A 27,393-nucleotide genomic window follows, 5' to 3' on the forward strand; every position below is an offset into this window, starting at 1 on the left:
TTTATTTTTACTTTTCCCTTTTTTATTCTTTTGCTTTTCCCTCGGAATTCTGTTGATAAGGGGTAAAACTAGAAATAACATACTGATCTATTTTTATTTATTTTCTCTCTCTCTCTCTCTCTTTTTTTTTTTTTTTTTTTTTTGTTTGCCAATTTGATCTTTACATTATATAGCATTGTTAGAAGCTCGATTTTGCCATTTTTGATTAACCATTTTTCGACATGGAATATTAAGACAATTTCTCTTTTGAAGTAGAGAAAAATGCAAAGAAATTTTTCCCGAAACCACGACGCTTAATTTAATTTAATGTAATTTAATTTTATTTATTTATCTATTTATTGACAACAATACATAATTTTCAATGGGATTTAATCGTTAGACTTTGTCACGTTACTTAACTATTTCTTTATACATAGATCTATTGTAGGATGAAAACCAAAGTCGATTCCGGCAAAATTTGAACTTAGAATGTAAAAGGACCTAACTAGATACCACAAGATATTTTGTCCATTGCGGAATTTGCCACCCACCACCCTCATTGATGTTTAGTTAAAACATATCGTTCATGTAGGCACCTCTTTCTAATTGTGTAGTATTTCATTTTATTTTATGTGTGTATGATTTTAAATATTTTGTCCTAGAAAAAAAATATAACTTCTGGATGCAACTAGCAAAATTTACTTGATCAACATTACTTGATCAACATTACTTGATCAACATTACTTGATCAACATTACTTGATCAACATTACTATCCAGTAATGTGAAAATATTTTTCCAAAAGTAAGAAAGTAGATAGATATGGGATGAAACATTGAAAACGTTCATCACATTATGAGGTACATGGAGATCTTTAAATCACGGTTTTATTTGACTGCAAAGGAACGAATATAAAAGGACATGTCACCCCAGTCTGCAGAACGCCATTTCAGAACCGGAAATAGATACATTCAGACAATGAAAGGCTTGTCACTTAAAGCAGAAAATACATTTTATTACTGTATTTTTTACTGAGTAAAATGAAGGAAAAAAAAAAAGAGATTAAAGGCTGAGATGATGTATACGTTTATATTCAAGTATAAATAATGTTTCTTATAGGAAGCTGTCTAAATAATGCAGAGACAAGTACGTTTAAAATGTCACTTCGTAACGACTCTGCAGTTTAAATACCTACAAGATCAATGTTTCAAACATGGTGAGCGCGCCTGTCAGTTAAGGCGTGGCAATATTTTGATGGAAAGGCAGCGAGCTGGCAGGATCATTGGAAAGGTCTCTTCTTCAAAACATATACTTAGAGATATGAGAACCGTTGATCGAAAACAGTTCATCGAAATAAAATTTATCGAAAGCTGGTTCAGCGGCAAGTCAGCACTGAAGTGGAAATTCTTCAGATTCTAAATTATTAGATCCTAAATTCTGATAATCTCAACATGGAATTGAATATTTGTTGTGATATGGGCTATCTCGGGTAAGTTAAATCGAATAGAATAAATAATTTCTCTTCTTTATATTCTTTTAACTGTTTCATGCTGGAGCACCGCCTTTAGACGAGCAAATCGACTCCAGGACTTATTCTTTGTAAGCCTAGTACTTATTCTATCAGTCTCCTTTGGCGAACCGCTACGTTACGGGGACGTAAAGACACCAGCATCGGTAGTCAAGCTATGTTGGGAGGACGAACACAGACACTCAAACATGTACACACACACACACACACACACACACACACACACACACACACACATATATATATATATATATATATATATATATATATATATATATATATATACTCTTTACTCTTTACTCTTTTATTTGTTTCAGTCATTTGACTGTGGCCATGCTGGAGCACCGCCTTTCGTGGAGAAAATCGACCTCAGAATTTTTTATTTGTGAGCCTTGTACTTATTCGATAGGTCTCTTTTGCCGAACCGCTAAGTTACGGGGCCATAAACACACCAGCATCGGTTGTCAAGCGATGTTGGAGGCTCAAACACAGACACACAAACACAGACTCACACACGTATATATATATATATATATATATATATATATATATATATATATATATATATATATATATATATATACATACGACGGGCTTCTTTCAGTTTCCGTCTACCAAATCCACTCACAAGGCTTTGGTCGACCCGAGGCTATAGTAGAAGACACTTGCACAAGGTGCCACGCAGTGGGACTGAACCCGGAACCATGTGGTTGGTAAGCAAGCTACTTACCACACAGCCACTCCTACGCATCCACTTCTATATATATATGACAGGCTTCTTTCAGTTTCCGTCTACCAAATCCACTCACAAGGTTTTGGTTGGCCCGAGACTATAGTAGAAGACACTTGCTCAAATTAGATACACTAAATTACTTTATCAAATAAAAATTAGATTATAGTAAGTGGGATAGATTAAGTCTGCGTATGTTCATTAAAGTTTCTTTTGTTGTGTGGTAAGAAGCTTGCTTCCCAACCACATGGTTCCAGATTCAGTCCCACTGCGTGGCACCTTGGGCAAGTGTCTCCAGATATAAACCACAGGCTGACCAAAGCCTTGTGAATGGATTTGAGAAATAGAAACTGAAAGAAGACGTCGTATATATATATATATATATATATATATATATGTGTGTGTGTGTGTGTGTGTGTGTGTGTGTGTGTGTGTGTGTGTGTGTGTGTGTGTGTGTGTGTGCACGCGCGCGCGCGCGTTTGTGTGTGTCATTGTGTCTGTGTTTGTCTCCACCACCACTTGAAAGCCTGTGTTAGTGTGTTTACGTTCCCGTAAATTAGCGGTTCTGCAAAAGAGCCCGATAGAATAAGTACTAGGCTTATAAAAGAAAAAAATTCGACTAAAAATTCTTCAAAGCGGTACCCCATCATGGCCGCAGTCTAATGACTAAAACAAGCAAAAGATAAAAGATATTAGATTATAAAGAGTCGATAAAGAAGCTTAGTGCCCTTGACATCAGTTTCGATTTTTATTATTCTTTATTAGGAACCAGGTACCATATGCGAACTAGTAGACACTGTAGTGGTGCTCTACTGTACGCTGTTTCTATGAAAAGTTTATAGTATGAAAGGCTGTGATGGTATTTAAGTCAGGTAGCGGTAGTTTATTACAGGAGTGATCAAATATTTGGAAAATATTCACAAGGAAAATGCCAGTGTAGATAACAAAACATTACAAACTGAAAATATGTATGACAGTTGTAATTTGTCATGTTAAAGATTTCTATTAAAAACAATAGACCAGACAATGTTGAAAATTTTTTTTTAAGCATTTACTAAAATATAGAATGTTTGACTAATGCTAAATTTTCACAAAAAGAGGTTTCATCGTTACATATATTTTATGCCCTTCAGTGAAAGTTATTAAGAGTTATCACAGAAAAGTGTGTTGTTTGTTCTTCAATAAAGACAACCTTTATTCAGTAGATTAGCACATCTATGACATAATAAACTGTATTCAGAATGACTAAATGAAACCTAGTGAAAATGCATTCACAGACAGTCTGTTATCAAATGTTTCATTTAAATATGAATACAAATATACAAGTAATTTAATATTCTATAAATGGAAACGATGTAAGAATAGACAGGGAGGATGGGCTGTGCAAATAGTTTTGTAAATAGCATAAGGGATAGTTATGTCAGACTTTCCAAATGCTTACAATTGTGTTCCTGTCCTAAACATCGAATGCAGACATCGGACGCCAGACGTGTGGCACTCCTGCAACATATTCTGATAGACATAGCCAATTAAAATCTAACCCACTTTTAACGACTCAACTTTGTCGAATGTTCGACAATATCTTAATCACGTTATATGTCATGTACTTTGGAGTATGTTGTCAATACGAAATACTGCTTCTCTGTTTTCAGTCATCTTGGATTTTTACCAGTGGTTAGAAGTATCTAGAAGTTCAGTGTTCTTCATGTGTCATATTGGAAGATTAATTGCTTCAATTAGTAAGACTGTATGAAAATATAAGCACTGGGATATTAATCAGAGAAACGCAAACTTGAGATGTTATCAGTATAATGCTATTTGGAGACAGACAGGGATAAAAGGCCATAGAAAAGCTATTTTGATGATACATTCTTGCCATAAGAGATTCCTCTGGCATGGCTCGGTAAAAATAATTGTCTCAACAGATAAAACAATTTTACAGTCACAAAATTTGTCAAAAATAGTACAACTGCTAAAGGAAAAAACTTTAGTTCAGTAGGAGGCATTTAAAAAACGTTCGATAAGAATGGCAATATGGTTGTCAGAGAAAACAAATGACACAGAAAACAAATACTAAAAAGAGAAGAAAAAATTCTTATAGGAATTGTTAATTAAGTTAAGAGAACATATGTTTATTCTGTTTATAAATGTCGATTGGCGACAGATATTGACAGATATTTTAAATTAAATAGCATTGGTTCATGACCTGGGCTGTACCCCACCACTTTTGTTGTCGTTGTGAGCTCATAAGGGGAAGAGCAAATATCATGAGAGTGCTGAATGTTTAGTATGTAGTAGGGTAGATCACGATTTTTCTTAGAAGTAAAATATTTAAGCCAGATAAAATCTTTGTATTTTAAATACGTTTCCAAAAATAATCTTTGCCAAGATCAGAAAATGAGAAGTAAAGTGAGCAGAAAGCAGGATTGATTATGCAAAAAGGTCTAATGTAATTTCATTACATAAGAAGCTGCATTTCGTCTGTCTTTACGTTCTGAGTTCAAATTCCGCCGAGTTTGCATTTCATCCTTTGAGACGTTGATAAAACAAATATCAGTCATGTACTGGTGTCGATGTAATCGATTTCCCCCTCCCCTCAAAACCTACTGGCCCTATGCCAAAATGTGAAACCTTTATATAAGAAGTTCTTGCTATCATTAGTATCATCCTCAAAAATATAACACAGGTGGCACAAGTTCATGCAACAACAGAACGCAAAATTGGTTTCCTTCTGATTGAAATAGTCTGTTGGAAAGTTTGCAAAACATGCAAAAGGGTCTTTAGCAAAACGCCTTTGAGTGAAAGGGTTACAGAAAGTGGAAAGACACTTAAGAAGAGCGAGCTGGTGGATTTGATTTAGAAGAGAACTCCATAAAAAGCATTAATATAATAATTTCTTTCAAATCCTACAAGCAAGGGGAATAGAATATTACCATTATACCTTTTAAATGACGTGAAACATGCAACCAATGGAAATTACTTTAGACGCAATCTTAGTTTGCGCAGAATCTCTTACATGCGTTACTGTCACCGACTCCGATAAACATCACTTTTAATTGAGAAGGTTTCTTTTATGTTACTGAATTTCCGAATTGATTTCAAATAGCAGATCTTGTTTCCTATTTACGAATATGAGCAATTCATAGATTTTGCTAAACGATCAATATTATTTCTTCACGTAAATTTTCGAGTTGTGTTCTATTAATGGCATCTTTTTTTGAAAGTATTGTAGGTACATCTGCTTATAGCATCAAAGTTATTAGTTGGATCTGATATTCATTATTAATTTCTTCATTATTAATTTCTTCATTATTAATTTCTTCATTATTAATTTCTTCATTATTAATTTCTTCATTATTAATTTCTTAAATTCTTATGATTTAAGGTTCACTTTCAATAGCAACTTGCTGATTATCCTCCTTACTCCTATGAACACTGCTAATCCAGATTAAAGATATCACAATCAGTAAATTTCACCGGGGACGTATTAAGCAGATCTTGAACATTTCTTTTATTTATTTCATCGAATGCAGTGAACTGGCAGAATAGTTAACAGCCCCTTAGCTGTATTTCGTCCGCCGATGTTGATTTGGCCCTTCATCTTTTCGGAACCGATGAAATAAGTACCAGTTGATCACCGGGGTCAATGTAATCGATTAAACTAAACCCCATCCTTAAAAAAATTGCTGGCCTTGTGCCAAAATTTGAAAAATTTATTTCATCATTGAAGGCAGCGGGCTGGCAGAATCGGTCGATCTTTTCCCCATTTTTCCAGTATCATCTCAACCATTGCTCAATTTTTCCTAGATCTTGCTTTGCCCGCATTATGTCCCTTTCAATGCGTCGTTTCCATCACGGTTCTTTTTTTTGTTCTCTTAAGTTGTAATTTCTCCTCAACAAGTAGCGCAATAGCTCGGAGAAGATTCCTTGTTTGTGTTATGTCCTCTGTCTGGACGTACGGTATGACAGTATTTATCTTTTGTGTTACTTTATTTCTCATACTCCTGTCTATTCTTCTCATATTCATGAGGATTTTTTCTTCTGGAGCATTCATCAAGTCGGTGAGTCGTCCTTGAATTTCAAGCAATTCATTATCTAGTTGGTTCTTTTCTCTTGCATGACCACCCACCACAGTATCAGACTTCACTGTATAACATTCCTGTTCCTCATCATTAACAGACCCATCACCATTTCCCTGTTCCTCCTGTCTACTCTTCTCTCTGCTTTCAACTCCGATCCTCTTTTGTAGCCCATCCGCAGGGTCACTAATCCGAGATATTTCTACTCCAGTTAAGTAACCCTTCCTCCTAATCACTCTCACTTGGTTCATTAGTTTATTTTCTGACATTGGATACATGTCCTTTTCCATCCAAAATCTCAAAGTACGTCGGCCTACTCCGCGACTTCTTTCCGGCTTTGCTGTTTCATGACATTCAATAAGTGTATCGTACTCTTCCTTCGTCCACTTATGTCTGTTTTTGCGCACACTGTGTATGTGATCTGTTGTGACATAACGACCGTCCGGAGCCAGATCATTGCCACTGATGTGAGCGGTTTCAGACATGCCTGGCGGGAAACTTTCACCATGATCGGCTATAGTTCCATTCTCGCCGTTAATTCTTTCATTGTTTTTACATCATGATTTCATGAGTCGTTCGTGGGGTTCCCACTAGAGTTGTTATTGAGATCCCATTTCTCCTTTCCTCTCTTTATTTGTACATACACGTACACATGTATGTACATATACATATATACAAAATAACGTGCTTGCATTGAGTCGCCTCCATAACCATAGCAATTATCATCATCATCATCATCATCATCATTATTATCATCATCATCATCATCATCATCATCATCATTATTATTATTATTATTATTATTATTATTATTATTATTATTATTATTATTATTATTATTATAGACGTCGCATAGTATACAATATCGCGAGTTTGTTTATTGAAGATATTGTATCTACGGGGTGTTTGTACTGTTTGTCAAGTTACAACAAGGACCTCAGACAGGTAGTACTTTACGCAATATGTGTGCAGTTCCAAGTAATGCCGACGTTTGCAATACATCTACATTGTAGGGTATTTCTAAGGTTTTCAGATATTTTTTTCAAATTGGGTGGTATTGAACCCAATGCTCCAATGTTATTATCATTATTATTATTATTATTATTATTGTTCAGTAGTTTTATTTTTATAACGTGCTTTCACTTCACTACCGAGCGCAGCTCTGTGCGCCTTGGGTATGTGCTGTGGTTTGCTGTGGTGCTCTTATGTTTACTGTATTGAAAGTGTTTTGCGTAGAATGTGTTCAGTACCCAGTAGTGCAATTTTCTGTATGTTATATATTATTATTATTATTATTCAGTAGTTTTATTTTTATAACGTGCTTTCACTTCACTACCGAGCGCAGCTCTGTGCGCCTTGGGTATGTGCTGTGGTTTGCTGTGGTGCTCTTATGTTTACTGTATTGAAAGTGTTTTGCGTAGAATGTGTGCAGTACCCAGTAGTGCAATTTTCTGTATGTTATATATATTTGTAAGTCCTGGTGTTTTTGTTATGTATTTGTCTGAATATTTTTTTATTATACCTAAGGCACCTACTATGATAGGAATTGTTTCTGTTTTTAGATTCCACATTCGAGTTATCTCTATTTCCAGGTCTTTGTATTTTGAAAGTTTTTCCATTTCTTTTAGAGAAACGTTGTCATCTGCTGGTATTGAAACATCAATTAGAAGGCATTTTTTTCCTTCATGATTTTTGACAACTATATCTGGTCTTATTATTATTATTATTATTATTATTATTATTATTATTATTATTATTATTATTATTATCATCATTATTATTATTATTATTATTATTATTATTATTATTATTATTATTACTATTATTATTATTATTATTATTATTATTATTATTATTATTATTATTATTATTATTATTATTATTATTATTATTATTATTATTATTATTATTGCTGTTATTGTTGTCATTTTCAGTACACTGGTTATCTCTGCGCTGTATTTTGTCTACACTTGTTGCCTTAAGAGCTTGAGTTTAACTTCGCAAATCAACCAGAACTAAATGTAATCGTTTCTTTTTAGTTTCAGCTCGAATCTTGTTTCCTTCCGTTACATTTTCTCTAATTGTGGAGAAGATAACTAAATCTTTCATTTTAATAGCCATCATGCTTGAGGGATGTCTTTTCTGACTGCTATCTCTCATCCACAAAAACAAAAGACGCTACATTTTATACTACTTCTGTTTCTTGTCAGTTTACATGAAGTTGATACAGCTTTACGCTCTTTCCTCAGAGTCGTTTATCTTTCTTATAACTATTCCTATTGTTGCTTTATTCATTCTAAAGTCTCGCACAATTTTTGCTTTGCTGTCACCCACATTGTTATCTCTTTATAACCTCTAGTTTATTTATCATCTAGAGTTAGCACTTTTTTTCTTCCTAGCACCTGAATTTTTCTCATTAGTCTTTCTGTATCCACAACCATTAAGGCTGAAGCGTGTATTATATTTTGATAAAGTGGAGCAACACAATTATTTCAAGAAACACGGAACTTACAATACATCGTATTTACAAAAATAAATTTTAAAAAATGTATAAGTGAAAACCACATTGCAGCAGGAAGTTCATAATCATATTAACTCGTAAAATTAGCTCCAGATAGTTGTTTAGAGACTGTGTCGAGTGACAAGAGTAGACTGCACTATGCGCTCACAGTTACGGTTACTTCATTACAAGGCAATTTTCCACGCAGTATTTGAAAATATTGTCGTGTTAATCGAGATTTGCTTTGCTTAATTTGGATTTGCTATTAAATTAGAAACTGTGTTAACCGAGATGTTCTTGTGTGTAGGCGACAGTAAGTCATAATTCCATAAATACTATCTATGATTCTGTATTGACTCGAATGGAAAAATGTGTCGCTCAAGGACTTCAGTTTGAACAATTTTCATGATGTTTCATATTTAGATGCTTTTATAAATTCATTAACTTGTTAAACAAAAATAACTAAGAGATGATAGGTGTTGTATAACGTCACTAGCATTGCATTAAGCTCTTAACAACAACGCATAGCAAGAAACGGATCTCGAACAGAATTATCAGTTATCAGTTTCTCAACCATGTGAACTACCCAGCTCATTAACTTACCGGGTAAATGGCAGAGTATTCACCAGATAAGTGTATCCTTAACGTAAATCTCAGGTGGAATGACCGTGACATTATGTGGCTACTGGTACATTCTATCGAGCGGGCTTCCACAGAGTTTCCGTCTACCCAGTATTGCTTCCAAGGCATAGATTAACTCGAGGCTTTAGGAAATGATTATATCCACGTATCCAAGATGACATCCGGTAGATTCGAACCGGGGTTTTTGTGATTAAGCGTTCAGCCATACCGCTCATCTAACACACTGCTATAACTGACAGGAATACTATATAATTAATGAGCGCTCGTTAAGCTGCAATGCAAGCTTCGGGTTCTCTGATGTGCTAGGGTAATAAAACAGGAAGCCATTTTCGTTGTCAACCTGACGCCATATTCATTCAGATTGTAATATTAGATCCTGATCTTAATTCTGACCCAGAATGTTTATTGTAATTATTTGTTAATTATTTTATAACGTAATTTGTGAACAATAGCGTCGTTAGTTACAAGTTTCAGATGAGCTATTCACTGGCTCGCTGCATATTCAGAAGTAAGTGTGACGAAGAAATATAATTCGGTGTAGAGTGAATATTGCAAGAGATTTCGTTCGTAAGTTACTGGTTTCTTTGCTGATTTACATCAATAAAAGATGATGATGCCTCGCATCGACTTCGACTCATAAGGTCAAGTTGTTCTATCATCTGCACGGCCTAGTCATAGAATAAGCGTAAGAAATGGTTCAGTATTATCAGCTTATATTTGGTACAGTTAACGTAATTCTTAAGCAGAATTGGTGTGACACGTATATGTCAAGGCTGAGTCGTTGAATTACACGTACAGTCCATCAGACAGGATTCTATACAGCTTCTAATTATCCAAATCAATTGCAAGACATGGGTCAACATGAAGCTATGTGTACGTACGTATGCCTGCGACGGGCTTCCACATGTCCTTCTTTTCTTAACGTCCAATCATAAGTTATTGGTCAATCAGAGCTTATGATAGAATTCACTCGGCCAAACAAACACGCGGTGTAATTGAACTTGAAACTGTACGGTTTACAAAGCAAATTTCTTAACCACACAGCCAAGCCTTTAACAAACTTTTGCTGATTGTTCTATAATCTCCAAATGTTTATAGAACAACCACTTGAGATGTGTTGAGGACAAACAAACCCCTTTCAATTACGGTTGACTATAGCAAGAAACACCTCAGTTATGAAGTGCAAGTGCAATGAAATGACTCGACTAGGAATAAACTAGCATTGCAGATTCAGCCTCCCAGAATATTCTTTTCCACTCTAGGCACAAGGCCCGAAATTTTGGGGGAGGAGGCCAGTCAATTAGATCGATTCTAGTACCTAATTTATCTACCCGAAAGGATGAAAGGCAAAGAATATGAGGACTAAACTGCAACGCCCAAAATAGAATCCAGTTTGCCATTTATTCCAGTACGTCCACTGTTCTTGCCACGCATGGAAGTTTATCGCAATTTAGACTCATCGAACATTGTCATTCATTACCCCATTAATTGGGTGCTCGAAGGGTCAACGGTTAAATGAATATTGTTCGTGAGATATTCGTCGTCCTTAAGGTGTATTTCGAATAGGGAAAGTGAAAGTAAGAGAAGAAATTAAAAAAATAAAACAGCGACGACGACCGACGAAACCAGCTAAAATACTGGTGTCAAAATATCAGAAGATATTCAGAGCAATGAATGTTTGTCTCAATGGCTTGATAAGAGAATAATATTTGCTTAGTTATAGCATGGAAATGTTATCTCGATAATGAGTATTGATTATTTGAACATTTTTATTTTCTGTCCAGAGCATCGACACAGATAAAGAGTAAATATTTAATTCTTGAAACTTATTCGCGTTCCAACCTCAAACAACATCAACAATACTTTTAAGGATTTCGCTAAGTCTCGAAGTAGAAGTAACGGAATCACTCACAGGTGAATTACTGTTGCCATTTCTTAAAGCATTATTTACTTTGGTCGATTTTTTAAAAAGTTATTTTATTTGCATTATTCTTCAATAGAAAGGCGGCGAATGAGGGATGCCGAAACATTAGCATGCCGGTTAAAATGCTTAGCATTTCGTCTGTCTTCACATTCTGAGCTCAGATTCCGCCGAGGTTGACTCTGCCTTTCATTCATTTGAGTACTCGGGGCGATGTAATTGACTATCCCCATTCCCCCAAATTCTGCTTTCTCAGGGTTATAAACAGAAAACAATTCCTTCGAAAAACAAAAATAAAATATGAAACCATGGATGGTGTCTCTAAGTTATTCGTCACTCGATCTGCAAGAAATAGCAACCAAATCTCCTTCATATTTTATTCTACTGTCTTAAATTTTACCAAATGATATTTTCCAAGATATGCAAGGCCTGAGAACAAAGATTGGATGGTCATGACTAAGACGCTTTTCACCATAGTTCTGTCCAATCAGGAATGATCTAGGCTAAATAACTACATAAAGAAACAAGCATTTTATCAAAGCTTCTCACATTGACAGGCGTGGCTGTGTGGTAAGAAGTTTAAGGCGGCGAGCTGACAGAAACATTAGCGCACCGGGTGAAATGCTTAGCGGTATTTCGTCTGCCATTACGTTCTGAGTTCAAATTCCGCCGAGGTTGACTTTGCCTTTCATCCTTTCGGGGTCGATAAATTAAGTACCGGTTACGCACTGGGGTCGATGTAATCAACTTAATCCCTTTGTTTGTCCCCTCTATGTTTAGCCCTTTGTGGGCAAAAAAGAAATAAGAAGTTTACTTCCCAACTACTTAGTTCCGGGTTCAAGCGCGACACGTTGGGCAATTTTCTTCTTCCATAGCTTCGGGCCGAACAAAACCTTGTGAGTTGATTTGGTAGACGGAAACTGAAAGAAGCCCGTCGTATATTTATATCTGCATATGGGTGTCTTTGTGACTGTGTTTGTCACCCACAACCACCAGTGTTTGATAACCGTTGTTGGTGTGTTTACGTCCACGTAACTTAGGAGTTAGGCAGAAAAGACCGCTAGAATAAGTAGGAGGCTAAAACAATGTCTTAGGATAGATTTGTTCGATTAAAAAATCCTTCAAGACAGTGCCCCAACATGACCGCAGTGTAATGACTGAACAAAATAAAGAAAAGATAAAGGGGCATACAACATTCAAATGTTGAAAGTATGTTGCTGATTTTTATTGCATTTATCTCAACATTTCGATTTCAAATTTTGGCACAGGCCAGCAAATTCGAGTGAAAGGGTAAGTCGATTACATTAACCCCAGAACTCAACTGGTACCTATTTTATCGATCTCGAAAGGGATGAAAGGTAAAGTCGACCTCGGCGGAATTTGAACTCAGAACGTGAAGATGGACGAAATGTCGCTAAGCATTTTGCTCGGCGTGCTAACGGTTCTGCCAGCTCGCTTCCTTGACTCTGCCAACCCATCAAAATGAGTATTATAGTATTGGGGTTACTTTCAGCGTCTGCTTTCAGTTTCTTATTGTAACTATTTCACGTCACTTACATTTTGAATGCTCCAGCTATTCTGTATATTTAACTCATGCAGTGATTCTCAGTTTTTTTACTTGGTGGCGCAATGGAGATCAAACAAAACTGACTGGCGTACTTCTCATGGTAGTAAAAACAATTAAAAAAATAAGACATTTCGCATGGAAAATTATAAGAAAAATTTTGTAAAAACGTTAGAAATTCTGTAGAAAACTGTTACCTACTTTGTTTTATTAATCACAATTGCTTGGGCGAGTGTCTTCTCCTATAGCCTTGGGCCAACCAAAGCCTTGCGAGTGGATTTGGTACACGAAAACTAAAAGAAACCCGTCGTATGTATATATACATGTGTGTGTGTGTGTGTGGGTGTGTGTGTGGGTGTGTGTGTGGGTGTGTGTATCGTTGTGTCAGTGTTTGTTCCCCGTCACCATCGCTTGACAACCGTTGTTGGTGTGTTTACATCTCTGTAGCTTAGCAGTTCGGCTAGGTTCGATTTGTTCGATTAAAAAACCCTTCAAGGCGATGCCCCAGCATGGCTGCAATCAAATGACTAAATAAGTAAGAAGTAAACGATAAAAATATATTATGACAACCTGGCAGAATCGTTACAGCGTCGGCACACTTGCTGTACAATATTTGTTTTGGTTCTTCACGTTCTGAGTTCAAATTCCAGCGAAGTTAACTTTGTCTTTCATCTCTGTGAGGTCGATAACATTCTTTCTACTCTTATAACCATCAAGCCTGACGAGTCGATTACATGTAGCCCAGTGCTTATTTCGCTGAAAAAAGGAAAAATAAAGTCTTGACATAAAACCGGAAGAATTGCCGCTAAGCATTTTGTCCGGCGTGCTAACGTTTCTTATTTCTTTATTGCCCACATGGGGCTACACACAGAGGGGACAAACAAGGAGAGACAAACGGATTAAGTCGATTATATATATCGACCCCGTACGTAACTGGTACTTATTTAATCGACCCCAAAAGGATGAAAGGCAAAGCCGACCTCGGCGGAATTTGAACTCAGAACGTAGCGGCAGACGAAATACCGCTAAGCATTTCGCCCGGAGTGTTAACTCTCCGCCTTCCTGAGGTCGAGAAAATAAAATAGCAGCCCTCCCGACTACTACTCCTCTCTTCAAAAATGTTGGCCTTGTCCCCTAAATCAAAAACAATTAACCGTAGTTACATGTAACAATATTGTGAATAACAAGTTTTTCAAGACGCTTAAACGTTATGTATTTAATAAATCCTTTAGTCATATTTTTGAAAATCAAAAGTATTTTTAGGTACCCCTTGCGACGCACAAATACGTTGCGGTACGCCAAGGAGAACCATTCAACTGATGACTGAGTTGATAAAACATTGAATTGCATAATGTGTACGAATATGGGCTTGCTAAAGGCGCAAGAGTGGCTGCCATAACCGCAGGTGTGAATATAGGAGCAGGTGTAAATATAGGCGCAGGTGTGGCTCGTATGTGGTAAATTTGCTTCTGAATTACATGGTTCCGGGTCTAGTCTCATTGCGAGGCACTTGGGACAAGTATCTTCTACTATAGTTCCGGACTGACCAAAACCTTATGAGTGGATTTGGTAGACAGAAATTTTAAAAAGCCTGCCGAACCCTTCAAACCGATACCCCTCTGTTTAATGACTAAAACAAGTAAAAGATAAAAGTTGAACTATATCATTTATGCAAGGCTTGAAAATTTGAACACAAGCAATAGAACGGCTGACCTCTCTAGTGTCATTGAAGGATATATTTATCCAAAGCTTTGGATCTAACAGAGTAGACCTACTACTATCTATTATACCTATTTGCGTCAAGATGTACTGAGCCGTTAAAAGTTGATAATACCAATGGTGCAGTCATTGCCGTTTTAAGGCCTGAGGACATTGTGCATTTGCCCGGAGGTTTCATGGATCTAGGGGCCCGACTGTAATCTATTTGTGCTGTAACATGCTGTCTTTAAATAAGTACTAAAGGGCATAGAGCTTTAATTTCCCGGCGGAATGGGTGGCCTACAATGTTGTTAAGATGGCCCTGAATGCAGTACGTGTACTAGGGTATGAACTGTCAGCTGTTTCAGACTGGAGACTGACAGTGTATCAATCGCCTGAACTAACTATGTTCTCTACAAAGGAGTTATTTATTATTTGATTGGTTTCAAGACATTAGAAGCCAGACTGTCAGATAATGTCTCATGACAGTTATTTAAATCTTCCGATTTAATGTTTATGAATAGCAGCGAGCCTTTCATGACGCCTCAGACACAATAATTCTGAATCGTTTGTCATAATCTCAATAACTTTGATTTTCTATATGTAAATTAGTCAAAACATTGTCACGACATGTCTGTGACTCGGTACTTTCAGTGACAGGAAGAAACTTTGTAAATACTGTGTAAACAACTTGTCTTGATTTCGTCATGTCAATTTTCAGTGTAGTCTTCGCGTCAAAAAAGAAAATGTAATTTCATTAATAAACATTAATACTTACATTTTGGTGAGTCAGGTTTATTGCAAGAAAAGATTCTAGACAATATTTACGGTTACACTTGCCAGATGTTTATACAGGTGAAGCGAGAAGAGTTAAGTAAGAATAGAAATTTGCGATCCAGCATGGAAGCCTGTAACATGGCTTTGATCGGCTAGAAATAGCAACCAAATCACTCTCAAATCACATCCTACCGTCTTTATTAAGGTTTCATTATAAACGAAGTTGTACATATGCATAAGGCTCCGATGTGCATAGTTGGAATTCGTTTCCTCACAGGTTTGCACGATCGGGACTGATTTGGGGCGAAACAACAACTTCTCTTATACAATTCGTTCCATGATAACCACGCCGGATATTAGTAGACCCGACATCTTTTGAATACAGTATGCGTAAAACCTGCTTTCATGAATATTTCGTTTCGTCGTTGTCGTAGTTAATGTCGTCGTGGTCGTCGTTTTTGTTTAACCCTAGTCATCCAATGTCAAGTAGATAATCGGTCGAGTGACAAGAAGGCAAGTTTATCGTTCCAATATCCGTCTGTTTACTGACTACATGGATTTCTCCAACATGCAACTAACAATTTCTCATATGGGGTAATTGTAACACTGTGTGCGTGTGTTACAAGTTCCGTATTCTCAAACATTTACGAACACTGTCTTTCGCTAATAGATGTAGGAAAATAAAGGACTTCTTTTTCTATACAATTTGTACATTGAAAATTATTGACTACGTGTTCTGATCCATGAAAATCATCGCCTGACTGTCCATGAAGTTTCTGGAGATCTAAGCACATGCAAAAGTTCATGCTGCCACATAATTTGAAGAGAAAAAGCAAACTGCAAAATTTGTGTTGTATCTAATAGTTATCAAAAAGAGAACCCTGTCACAGTCAGCTATTTGATTGGTTGAATGCTGACGCAACAGGTTATGAAGCATATGTGTATAGCTGCGATATCGAAGCTAAAAAGGTGTCACCTCGGATTAAAAGAAATGCGTTTTAGTCGCTTATATGTCATTTTGATCCTCTATTTTTATTGGAAGGGCTTTGTTCACCATGAGGTTTTACCACGTAGTCAGAGGATCGGTTAAGTGTTTTACGTGGAGGATTTCAATGTGGAGACAAACCTCTTTGCTATATCAGGATAACTCGTCTGTTAGCACGTTTCTCTTTATCTGCGAATTTTCGGAAAAACTTTAACTATCGTCTCCCCAGCTGCCCTTCTTTCCAAATTTAGCTCCTGCAAAATTCCTCTCTTCCCCAAAGTAGAAATCCATACTGAAAGATCACTGATTTCAAATGATCGAGAAATGCAAAGAAAAGTCACGTTCCTGGATGAGTTCCAAAGACTGGAAAAGGCATTGGAAGAGATGTGTCAGCAGTAAAGGTAACTATTTTGAAGGAGACAAGTCTGATTAAATGTAAGTAAAGCAATAAATGTTTTCTTTTTAAAGTTCAGTTGTTTGTTTTGAACAGATTTCGCATAACATTATAATACAATCATGATAGAATTATTTTGCTACGTATAAAACTATCATAGAATAAAACAAGCTAGAATATAACTCTCTTCTCTCTAGCCTGATTTAATTGATATGTATATAATCTTACCATGAAACTGTAGCTCTCTCGAATACTTATTACATCATTCTTATTCTGGTTATAAATAATTACACGTGCTTATTCAAATGACGTTTCTAGGTGAATAATCTGTCTGCAGCTCTAACATAAACTGTATTTACAATAATTCTTCCCAAATTGTTACATTACCTAGACAATATATTTTAATCACATTCTCTGCACGATTAGCGAATTTTTATAGTGATTGCTGGTTTCCCAATTGCATTTCTCTTTGCTTTAAATACCGATACGAGCTAAGATTTCTTTGATTGTGGGTTTTATACTTCATTAAAATATAAGAAAACGAATGTTTATCGACTCGGCTTTGCATTCAATGTTTGTTGTGAATGTCGAAGGCCATGGTTCGTTAAAATGTCACAGTATACAATCAGAAAAAAAGCCCACCTGACGTAGACATAAAATCGGAATATACTTGCGGAAGGATAAATAACATACGCCAGTGTCGTGAATATGATGAGAGTAGTTTGAAGCAGGAGTCGAAAGCAAATCGCAGATACAATTCACTAGCTGTTTTGCTGAATTCAACCAACCAACCGATTTGTAAAAATAGCATGATTCTCAATCATATGGTCCTGGGTTCAGTCCTACTGCTTGGCACCTTAGGTATGTGTCTCCTACTATAGCCTCGGGCCGACCAAAGCCTTGTGAGTGGATTTGGTGGACGGAAATTGAAAGAAGCCCGTTCTATATATGTATATATATATATATATATATATATATGTGTGTGTGTGTGTGTGTGTGTGTGTGTGTGTGTGTGTGTGTGTGTGTGTGTGTGTGTGTGTGTGTGTGTGTGTGTGTCCCCGCGCGCGCGTGTGCTTCTGTCTGTGTCCCTCACCACCGCTTGATGACCTGTTTTGGTGTTTTTACGTCCCCATAACCTAGCGGTTCGGCAAACGAGATCGATAGAATAAGGACAAGGCTTAAGAAAAACGTATTGGAGTCAATTCGCTCGACTAAAATTTCAAGGCGGGTCTCCAGTATGGTTTCAGTCTAACGATTGAAACAAATAAAAAAAACAGCATAGTGTCGACCCTATTTCATAACAATATTTTCATTTTTTGTTAGTTTGCGTTATCTTCATTTATTTATTCTATTTTTTGCATCAAAAACCATACTGAAACGATGTCCGCTTTCATATTTTGGAAGATTTTCAAAATTACTTTTAAGAAAAACTGACAAAAACCTTACTCAAGAAGTGTACATACCAGATTAGGTGTGAAAGATGTTTTCACAAAACTTGTGAGTATTTGTTAGGTATGTCATTTTCAAATAATTGCGCAACGTCTTACTCTCCTCTGTATGAGATAGTTTTCAAAAGTGATCACAGCAGAATATTTCATTTCACGTTGCTCCCATCCATTCAACTATAAATGAGTAACCCTGCAAAGGACTAGCGTCTCGATCAGGAGCGGGAGATGATATTGTGATTTCGGCTATTTATATGCCATAGAAACCGTGTAACATGACCTTTGAGTCCTGGGACTCGAACACAGAAATGTCTTGGAGACTTCTTGTGGTTCCACCTATTTAGCTACTGCAGCAGCCAGATCGAAACTAAATATTAGTAAGCCCTCAGAGAGTTTCACATCAGATCCAACATTAACAGCCTGTACACTGTCTCTATTTTTTGAGCTGCAAGTAATTAACGAATCTTCAGAGAAATTAACTCTAGCGCAATGGACGTCGTGTGCCTGTCAAACGAAAATGTGACGCCCGATCTGTTTTGCCGATTCTTTTTTTCAGTTTACAACTTATTTCTTCTTCTTTCTGTCCCGCCCAAATAGTTTCTTCTTCCTAGTTTTTATAAATGTGTGTGTGTGTATGTGTGTGTGTGTGTGTGTATGTGTGTGTGTGTGTACCCTTAGCAATATATATGATATACAGTAATCCCTCGACTATCGTTTGTGTTACGTTCCAAAACCTCCCATAGAAATAATTAAAATCTAAAAAATATAAATACCTATCGGTTGCTGAGACCCGCGATATACTGAGGACTCCACGATATAAATTTACATATATTAACCAGAAAAATCCGTACTCTATGCGCGATAGGTGAACCGCGATGTACTGAGTGCGCGATAGGTGAACCGCGATGCACTGAGTGCGCGATAGGTGAACTGCGATGTACTGAGTGCGCGATAGGTGAACCGCGATGCACTGAGTGCGCGATAGGTGAACCGCGATGTACTGAGTGCGCGATAGGTGAACTGCGATATAGCGAGAGATTATTGTAACTCCCTCCGTAATCAGATGAATAAGTCATTTAAACTTGCCTTTGCAGTATATAGCAGGCAGTAGCCTTCAAATAAATTCTATGCTACTGTTTTGAGATGACTGTGTAATACCAGAAACCTATGAAGCAATTACATGATTGTTTACGTCGCAGCAGACAGTAATAGCGCGTGACAAGAATATATTATAATAATTTGATTTAGAGCAACGATCCATGCTTCATCCTTGACTTTCGGTTATCAACAAACGAGTTGCTTAAATGCATGCTCATTTCTCTTATATTACGTGAAATATTCCATTAGCAATAATATATATTCTTGTTGTTCTCTATTCATAAATTTCACGTTTCAGTAATAGTGTCATTGTGTCTGAAAATTAGATATATCTGGGGATGTAAGCTGTGACATGAAAAAGATGAAAGCCTGCTGTGCCATCCAGCATTAGGAAGCATGTTATGATGTGACGCCTTGTTTCGCTACCCTGATGAATGGCCACCAATGGATCACTGGAAAATGAATGTACTGCTCAAAATTGGGAGGTCGGTCGAAAAAGTAATGAATCTCAAAGCCATGTAATAAAGTGTAAAAACAAAAATTACAATAAAATCAATAAACAAGGAATTAATGAGTTAAGAAACCTGTAAAAAGGCGCTGCTTTTAATGAATATTCTCAAGTATGTGTGCAGTTGCTCCCTTTGGGTAACTGTGCTCGGCTTCTAGTTACACCTTTGGTATATTCCAACTAAATAGCAGTTTAAATCAAGAGATTAATATCTTTATCTGTATAACATACTTAGCCTAGGTGTATCTTTGAAAAGTCAGGGCTGCAGTTTTTCGTAAAACACCCGTCAGGACTCGGCGAAATGAAATCACCCCGGAAGCGATCACAAGAGTGACAGAAAGGTATTTCGCCGTTGTGAAGCTTATCAGTGTCACGTACTCGTGTCACTTCCGAAACGAGATCGAATCAGCCCGTCTGAAGTTTATAAAGACAGAGAGACAGTATATAAACAATACGCTGGTTTGCAATGACACCGTACAAGCAGAATAAAATTCGAATTATGGAACAGAAACAGCTACGGCAAGAATAAAATTTTTATATAACACGAAGCTGCAGTTTTTGCTCGGGAAAAATTAAATAACCCCGGAAACGACCGCAAGAGAAACAGATATTTATTTGCGAGGGTTAACAAAGATTAATGTCTATTCAGTATGCATGCACAATCCACTCTCCCGACTGCTCACCTCTTTCAGCTAAACAAGTGACAAAGACCTCTATTTACTTTGATTTGAAGTGTTTCTTTCTCGTTTCTCTAAATGTGTTTCTTGACTCTACCAGTCTTCAAACTCTTTTAAATACCTTTAAATATTTGACTTCCGACCTGTGCCGTGGACACCTATCTCACACCACTTCCTCTTTGAAGTCATCATCTAAAGTCACTTCAATATCTACAATTTCTCTTGGTTCTCGCTCTCCTTCCACACTAATATTGTTGGCGCATGAACAAAGTCTTTTATTATCTTATCGTCTTTGCAGTAGTTTAGTATCTCCATCCATATGTGTTAGTGCTCTCTTGATCTCAACCGTTTTCAATCACTATTGATCTTTCTCTTACTTCCTGACCATACCGTTACCAAACTACCACCATCTTTGTATTTTTCAGATCGTCCGGTTACTGCCTAATCAAAGCCATTTCAAAACATCCACATATGCTTCGAGTCAGTTAATGGACGAAAGCTTTACCACTTTTGCGCCGCTCACTATCCATAGCATCAAAAGTGTTTTACTTCTGGCCTATGCAAAACATCTATACAGATAACTAAAGCCGTCCTCTGAAACAACTTTACATAAACAAATCTCATCACCTAACATTTCCCAGACAGTTCATGAACTAATCATGTAATACATATTAGGTTGGCAACTATGTTCCCGCCGTTTTTCTAAATTAAAATTTTTTTTAAATGTTTAATAAAAAATAACAACTAATTAATCAATAATGTATTCACCCTTGTTGTTTGCAACTTTTTCCCAACGTTCAACAAGATTGTCAATACCTCGTTGGTAGAAATCACCCGATTTCGACTTGAAAAATTGATCCAACCAAGCTCTCAATTCTGCATCAGTATTTTAACGAAACTCCGCACGTAGCATTTGAAAGAGATCGAAAGAGGTGGAAATCCGTTGGTACCAAATCAGGAGAGTACAGCGAGTGTGGTAACACTTCCCAGCCATGCATTTGAATGGCTTCCTTGGTCATATTGGCGATATGAGGACGGTAAATGTCGTGCAGCCGAAGAACTCCATGCTGACGATTAGGTCTTTTGTCTTGAATAGCCGTGTTGAGTTGTTCCATCTGTTGAACATAGAGTTCCGCGTTGACCGTTTGGTTCCGTTCAAGCAATTCGTAATGGATAATCCTTTCCCAGTCCCACCATACGCACAACAACGTTTTACAAGGATGAAGATCTTGTTTCACGCGCGGTGTGGCTTGTTTACCGGGGCTAAGCCATTCTTTACGCTGCTTCATATTGATGTACAGGCATCATTTTTAGTCGCCAGTAATGATTCGGTAAAGAAATCGTTGCTTGTGCCCATGAGTTGCGCGGTGACGAGCAAGCAAACCAGCGGAGATTGTGGATCGTTGATTTTTGTTGTTGTCACTTAAAGCATACGGAACCCATGCTCCATACTTTTGAACCTTTCCCATCGAATGAAGATGCTTCTCTGTAGCAGTGTGGGAGCATTCCATTTTCTCTGCCAGTTCCCTTGTCGTTTGACGAGAATTTTCGTGCAAAAGTTGGTTTAATCGCTCATCACCGAACTTAACTGGACGGCCAGAACGAAGTGCGTCTGTGAGGCCAAAATTTCTATTTTAAAACTTAACATATCAATCACGAGCGGTTCTTTCAGCTATGGCACCCTCTCCATACACAGCACAAATGTCGTGAGCAGCTTTTGCGGCCTTAGAGCCTTGATTAAAAGCAAAAAGGAGATGTCGAAAATGCTCGTTTTTCTTAACTTAACATTTCATTTTAATGATCTGAAAATAAACAAAAATTAACTAAAATTAACTAGAAAAAATACAAAATAGATTGCAAAATGATTCAAAAATAGAATTCTTGAAACAAATATATTCCAAAATTTAAAAACACAATAAATTCCAAAATTTAAAAAAACCGCGGGAACTTAGTTGCCAACCCAATACATGATTTTTACTGTATATAATCGTTATTTGTTTTGTGTTAACTATTTCGTTCTTCTTATATATAATAGTTGTTATTATATAACTGTAACTTTATGACAGTGAGCTAGCAGAATCGTTAGCCCGTCGGAAAAGAAACGCTTCCGGCATTTTATATTCGGAGTTCAAATTCCGTCGATGTCGATTTTTGCCTTTTTCCCCTTCTGGTGTCTATAATATAAGTACCATTCAATTATTGGTATCGACTGGCTGGCCACTCACCTCAAAAATTCTTGCCCTGTGCCAAAATTTTAAACCATTATACTACAGTAATTTTAATGCGGCGAGCTGAGAGAATTATTGGGTCATTGAAATATTCGCTAAGAATCAGCACGCTCTGAGTTCAAAACTCGCTGAAGACACTTTACCTTTCTTCTTTTCGAACTCGTTAAAATATTGTATCACTCAAAGAACTGGAATCGGTGATATCAACTCACCCCTCTCCCCAATAATTGGCAGCCTTCTGCCTTCAACAGAAACCATAACATTACTGTATTTCTTTGTTATATTTTAGTTGTTGTGTGAAATAAAGTTTTTTTCCATTGGGATTGTTTATCTCAGTTTATTTCATTCAATATCTTCATCATAGAGAAATTGCTTTACTTTGCATGTTGTGAAATTTACAAAAATTCTTTTGTTGTAGCTAAAGAACAGAAACACTGACTGCAAAGCTTCGATTATTTCATCGTCAAATATGGAGCAAATGCCCTAGACATACCTCTCACACTTGAAGCTATACTTCTGTTACAGTTTATAAGCATACTGAAGGGTTCCAGGCATTGAAGATGTCGACATCCCAAAAGAATTTTACATTAAAAATCAAAATGGAGACATTGATCATCATCTACGAGCAATTAGTCAACAAAAGCCAAAACCTGACGAGTCTGTTGAGAAGTTTTTACAGTCACTTCAAACACTCTACAAGGACAATAAATTTACCGGTTGTTACACCAGAAAAGTATTGTGAATCATGAAGAGTTGGCATGTGATTCTTTCATGATTGGTATGTAACCAGAACCTCATCTATCGGCATCTCTTATAGAAAAATATTACACTTACTTTTCGTGCAGTGTATTAATCAAACAGAGTCTCTCCATCTCGCTCAAAAGAACGGTGAAGTATATGAAATGTTTCATCTTGCTGACACTACATTCATAATTGCTGAAATAACTGCACAATTGCTGTAACTCACTCTTTCAGATTTTATGGGAATTTACTCAACAACGGAAAATATTGTTCTGCTTTTAGTTCTGATTATAATACCTGCGGGAAGAAAGATTTTTTTTTGCAAGAAATGCATGTCTAAAATCAATATCAAAAATCGTGATGGAAGACAAACTGCTGATGTTATGTTAGCATCTGTACTGTGTACAGGTAGTATTTCACTGCTCGGAAGTTTATCCTTTGCTGAAGAGGATGCGATTATCAACAGTCATATCATTTCTACACTCATTATCTCTGCTAGTTTTCACAGTATTATAAGATCAGTTTCGATGATCACTATTGCTCCACAACCAAACATAACATCTGCGTGGCACAATCTGCTTAAATATTAAAGTTTTTTTTATTTATTCTCTTGATATAGAATTGAAAAATAAGTACTGTCTTTCTAGTGATCTTTGTGTTCTTAAAAACCTATACCGCGATTTTATTCTTGGCCAAGATTTTCAAAAGCGCGTAACTCTGGAATGATTGAATGCAACAATTCTTCACCAAATGTCATAACAAACAAACAAAAAAATTCAAAATTCTACACTGGTTGTAGTATCCACTGAGATTTTCATTTTACCTTAAAATGCTCGCAAAGAGTGTAAAACATAATAATTCCAATAAATGAAAGGCTGTCACATACAAAACTTCACATTACAACTCCATATAACAACGGCCAAGTTGTAACTTTATATTGGTCCTCAAAACATATGTTCCCTCTGCTTATTGTTGCGAAGCAGCACTTCCTGATGCACTGCTCTCAATAAGACCCGAATCTGCGCAGCTGCAAACTGTGCGCTTCAGGATTTTTTTTTTCCCATTCCAATAACACTCAATGATAAAACAGCGCTGGTTTGGTTTTCATCATTGGCTAAAGTTATGTTACATCGACTTGATCAAGAGAACGAAGTTGTTGAATTAACTGAAGCGGATCCTCTCTATACAGATGTGAAGTTTCCAAATGGTATAGAATCGGCGGTGTCGTTGTGTAATTTTTGTATAACGTGCACTACTTATTTTTGTGTTATACTTGTATAGTAAGTGATTTGATCTGAGACTATGTGTTGAAATTAAAGCAACTACAGCGTCGAAGACTCATTTTAGCTGTGCAAAGACACATAGAAACTGTTAACTTCATTTAGTCATTTATTATTTGGCGCCAAACAGTTTCTGCGTGTTTTTAAGAAGCTAAATGAATATTCCTACCTAGGAATACTAGAGATTTCTACTAGGAATTCAACATTCTCAATACAAGATATATAAAGTACCGTATAATTACAGTCAATACAAAGGTAGTTTTCGTCCCCTTCTCAACGAGTAAAGTCACTCTAGCAAAGGGAGGCAACCGAAATTCGAAAGTCAACTCGAACGTCCAGGGTTCCCAAAGATTTAGTTGGTGACGGTCTTTTAACACGAATGAGCTAATAAGAAAAAGCATGCATATTCATATAGCATTATTTTATAATATATTATGTACTTCGCACTTCTTAAACATATCTAAATATAATTATTATTGTACTGCATTTCTTTCTTTTCATATTTTAGCTATGGATTGAAATAAAATCTTTTCAGTAGGTATTCTTCGTCCCAGTAATACAAATTAAAAGCACGACTTATTACATCTAACATCAGTTTCGTCAACCAGTTCGATTGCTTTTATTTATCTTCATAATTCCTGTGAGACAGCATTCAGAAAAGAATAAAATGATGACTCTTTTGCAGAGTTCTCTTGCCCACTATTTCTTAACCATTATGGTTTTACTAAGCGCACTTCTGCTGAAAACACTTTCATATTTGCTGTTCACTTCCAAATCTACAGTATGCAGGCGCTGCAAACTCTTCAAAAACTTTCTTACTCGATTCCACTAGTTCATCATCATGTATGCGACGAGCAAGCATCGGTTGGTTCGACCTGTTGTTAATAGCAACTAAATTTTCTAAAATTACGATTTTATCGTCTTAAAGGAAACATCTACAACATTCCGAAATTCAAGGTTAGAATATTTTTGATCGCCTGGAGCTTAATAACAATGACACTATATACGCCGGTTACGAAAACGCCTTCAATTATTTCAAACACGGTCACCAGTCTTTGTAATTATCTTTAAATGTATAGAGTCTCGTCGAGCTCTTCAGTCATTTTCTCTCTCTATTTCTCCCTCTCTCCTTCTCTCCGTGCAAGGATCTATCTTGATCTTCGGAAGCATTCTACAAAATGTACCCCATTTGTAAGAAGGATAAAATCTCAGAACTCACCAACATGTGATTTTTTGCTTTCTCTCCCAACATTTCACCGTGATGGAAAATGTCGTCTACTATCACTTTCTCAGATACTTTCACACACACACACACACACACACTCTCTCTCTCTCTCTCTCTCTCTCTCTCTCTCTCTCTCTCTCTCTCTCTCTCTCTCTCTCTCTCTCTCTCTCTCTGCTCCTCTCTCTCGTAACCCTCGGTAGACCTTCCCTCAAGCTGGATCTATTGTTTGTCTGCTCTTTGATGCAACTTATTTGTAGTCCTTTGCTTTAAAAAAATTCGGCGAAAGTAATATGGTTGCACCTAATACAGCTTTTTAATTGTGTTTAGCTCGAGAATCTTCTAGCTAAGATCCCTCACTTACTCACAGGTACACACACACACACAAACACTCTTATACACACATACACGCACACGTACATACACACACATATACGCAGACACTCACGCACACCAATGGGGCTCTATCTATCTCTTATCTCTTGGATTAAAAGCTTTTTGTTAAATGGTCAGATAACAACATACGCTTCTCTTTTTCTTTCTCTTTCTTTTTGCTAGCCCATACATTTTCAATTTTTGTTTATCGTACATGCTTTACTCTCTTGCAATATCGAGAACGAGCTTGCTGTCTCCTCTAAAAATGTTTACCGCTACGCAGTTAACTCATTGCTAATCTTCTGCACACAAAGGTCTCACGATTGAAACCGGGACCATTTTGCACGAAACCTTCACTGCTTCGATTCTCTACATGGCGCATGATAATTTGTGTCTCTTTTAAACATCCCCAAGACACGATCACGACACATATCGAGAAAACTGTTTTCTCTCTCTCTCTCTCTCTCTCTCTCTCTCTCTCTCTCTCTCTCTCTCTCTCTCTCTCTCTAATATTGATCAACAAAACTCTCAAAATGTTCACAAATACAAGACTCCACAATTTCTATTGAAATTTTCCTGCGATTTCACATTCATAACAAAGCGAAAGCTGTATGTCGCATGATAATCTCGTCTCTTTTAAAACAGCTTCTAGACACAATCACAGCACATATCGAGAAAACAATCTGGTTTACCTCTCTATCTCTCTCTCTCTCTCTCTCTCTCTCTCTCTCTCTCTCTCTCTTTCTATCTCTCTCTCTCTCTCTCTCTCTCTTTATTTCTTTCTCTCTTGTTTTCTCTCTCTCTCTCTCTCTCTCTTTCGTATTCTTGAACAGACTCCTCAAAATCACCACAAATACAAGACTCCACAAGTTTTAATGAACTTTCCATGCGATCGCACATTCATAATATAGTAAAATCCGAATCCCAAATTCTGGCCGACTTCTTCAGGGCCGCAAATACTTCAGCGCTAATCAGTTATTGATTCTCCTCAGAACTTAAGTATGATCCACGGGAGAGTAATGC

The 27,393-nt window shown here is 36.8% G+C and overlaps 1 long non-coding RNA gene across 1 annotated transcript; it reads left to right on the forward strand.

The window, feature by feature from the left end:
- The first annotated feature begins 15,424 nt into the window (after nucleotides 1-15,424).
- LOC149137735 (uncharacterized) lies at nucleotides 15,425-23,076 on the forward strand. The gene is made up of 2 exons (XR_016243375.1): nucleotides 15,425-16,837; nucleotides 20,950-23,076. It is a non-coding gene; the product is annotated as an uncharacterized LOC149137735 (long non-coding RNA).
- Nucleotides 23,077-27,393: the final 4,317 nt, after the last annotated feature.

The sequence above is a fragment of the Octopus bimaculoides genome, chromosome 1, assembly GCF_046866305.1.
Source record: "Octopus bimaculoides isolate indiv1 chromosome 1, ASM4686630v1, whole genome shotgun sequence".
NCBI classification, from domain to species: domain Eukaryota; kingdom Metazoa; phylum Mollusca; class Cephalopoda; order Octopoda; family Octopodidae; genus Octopus; species Octopus bimaculoides.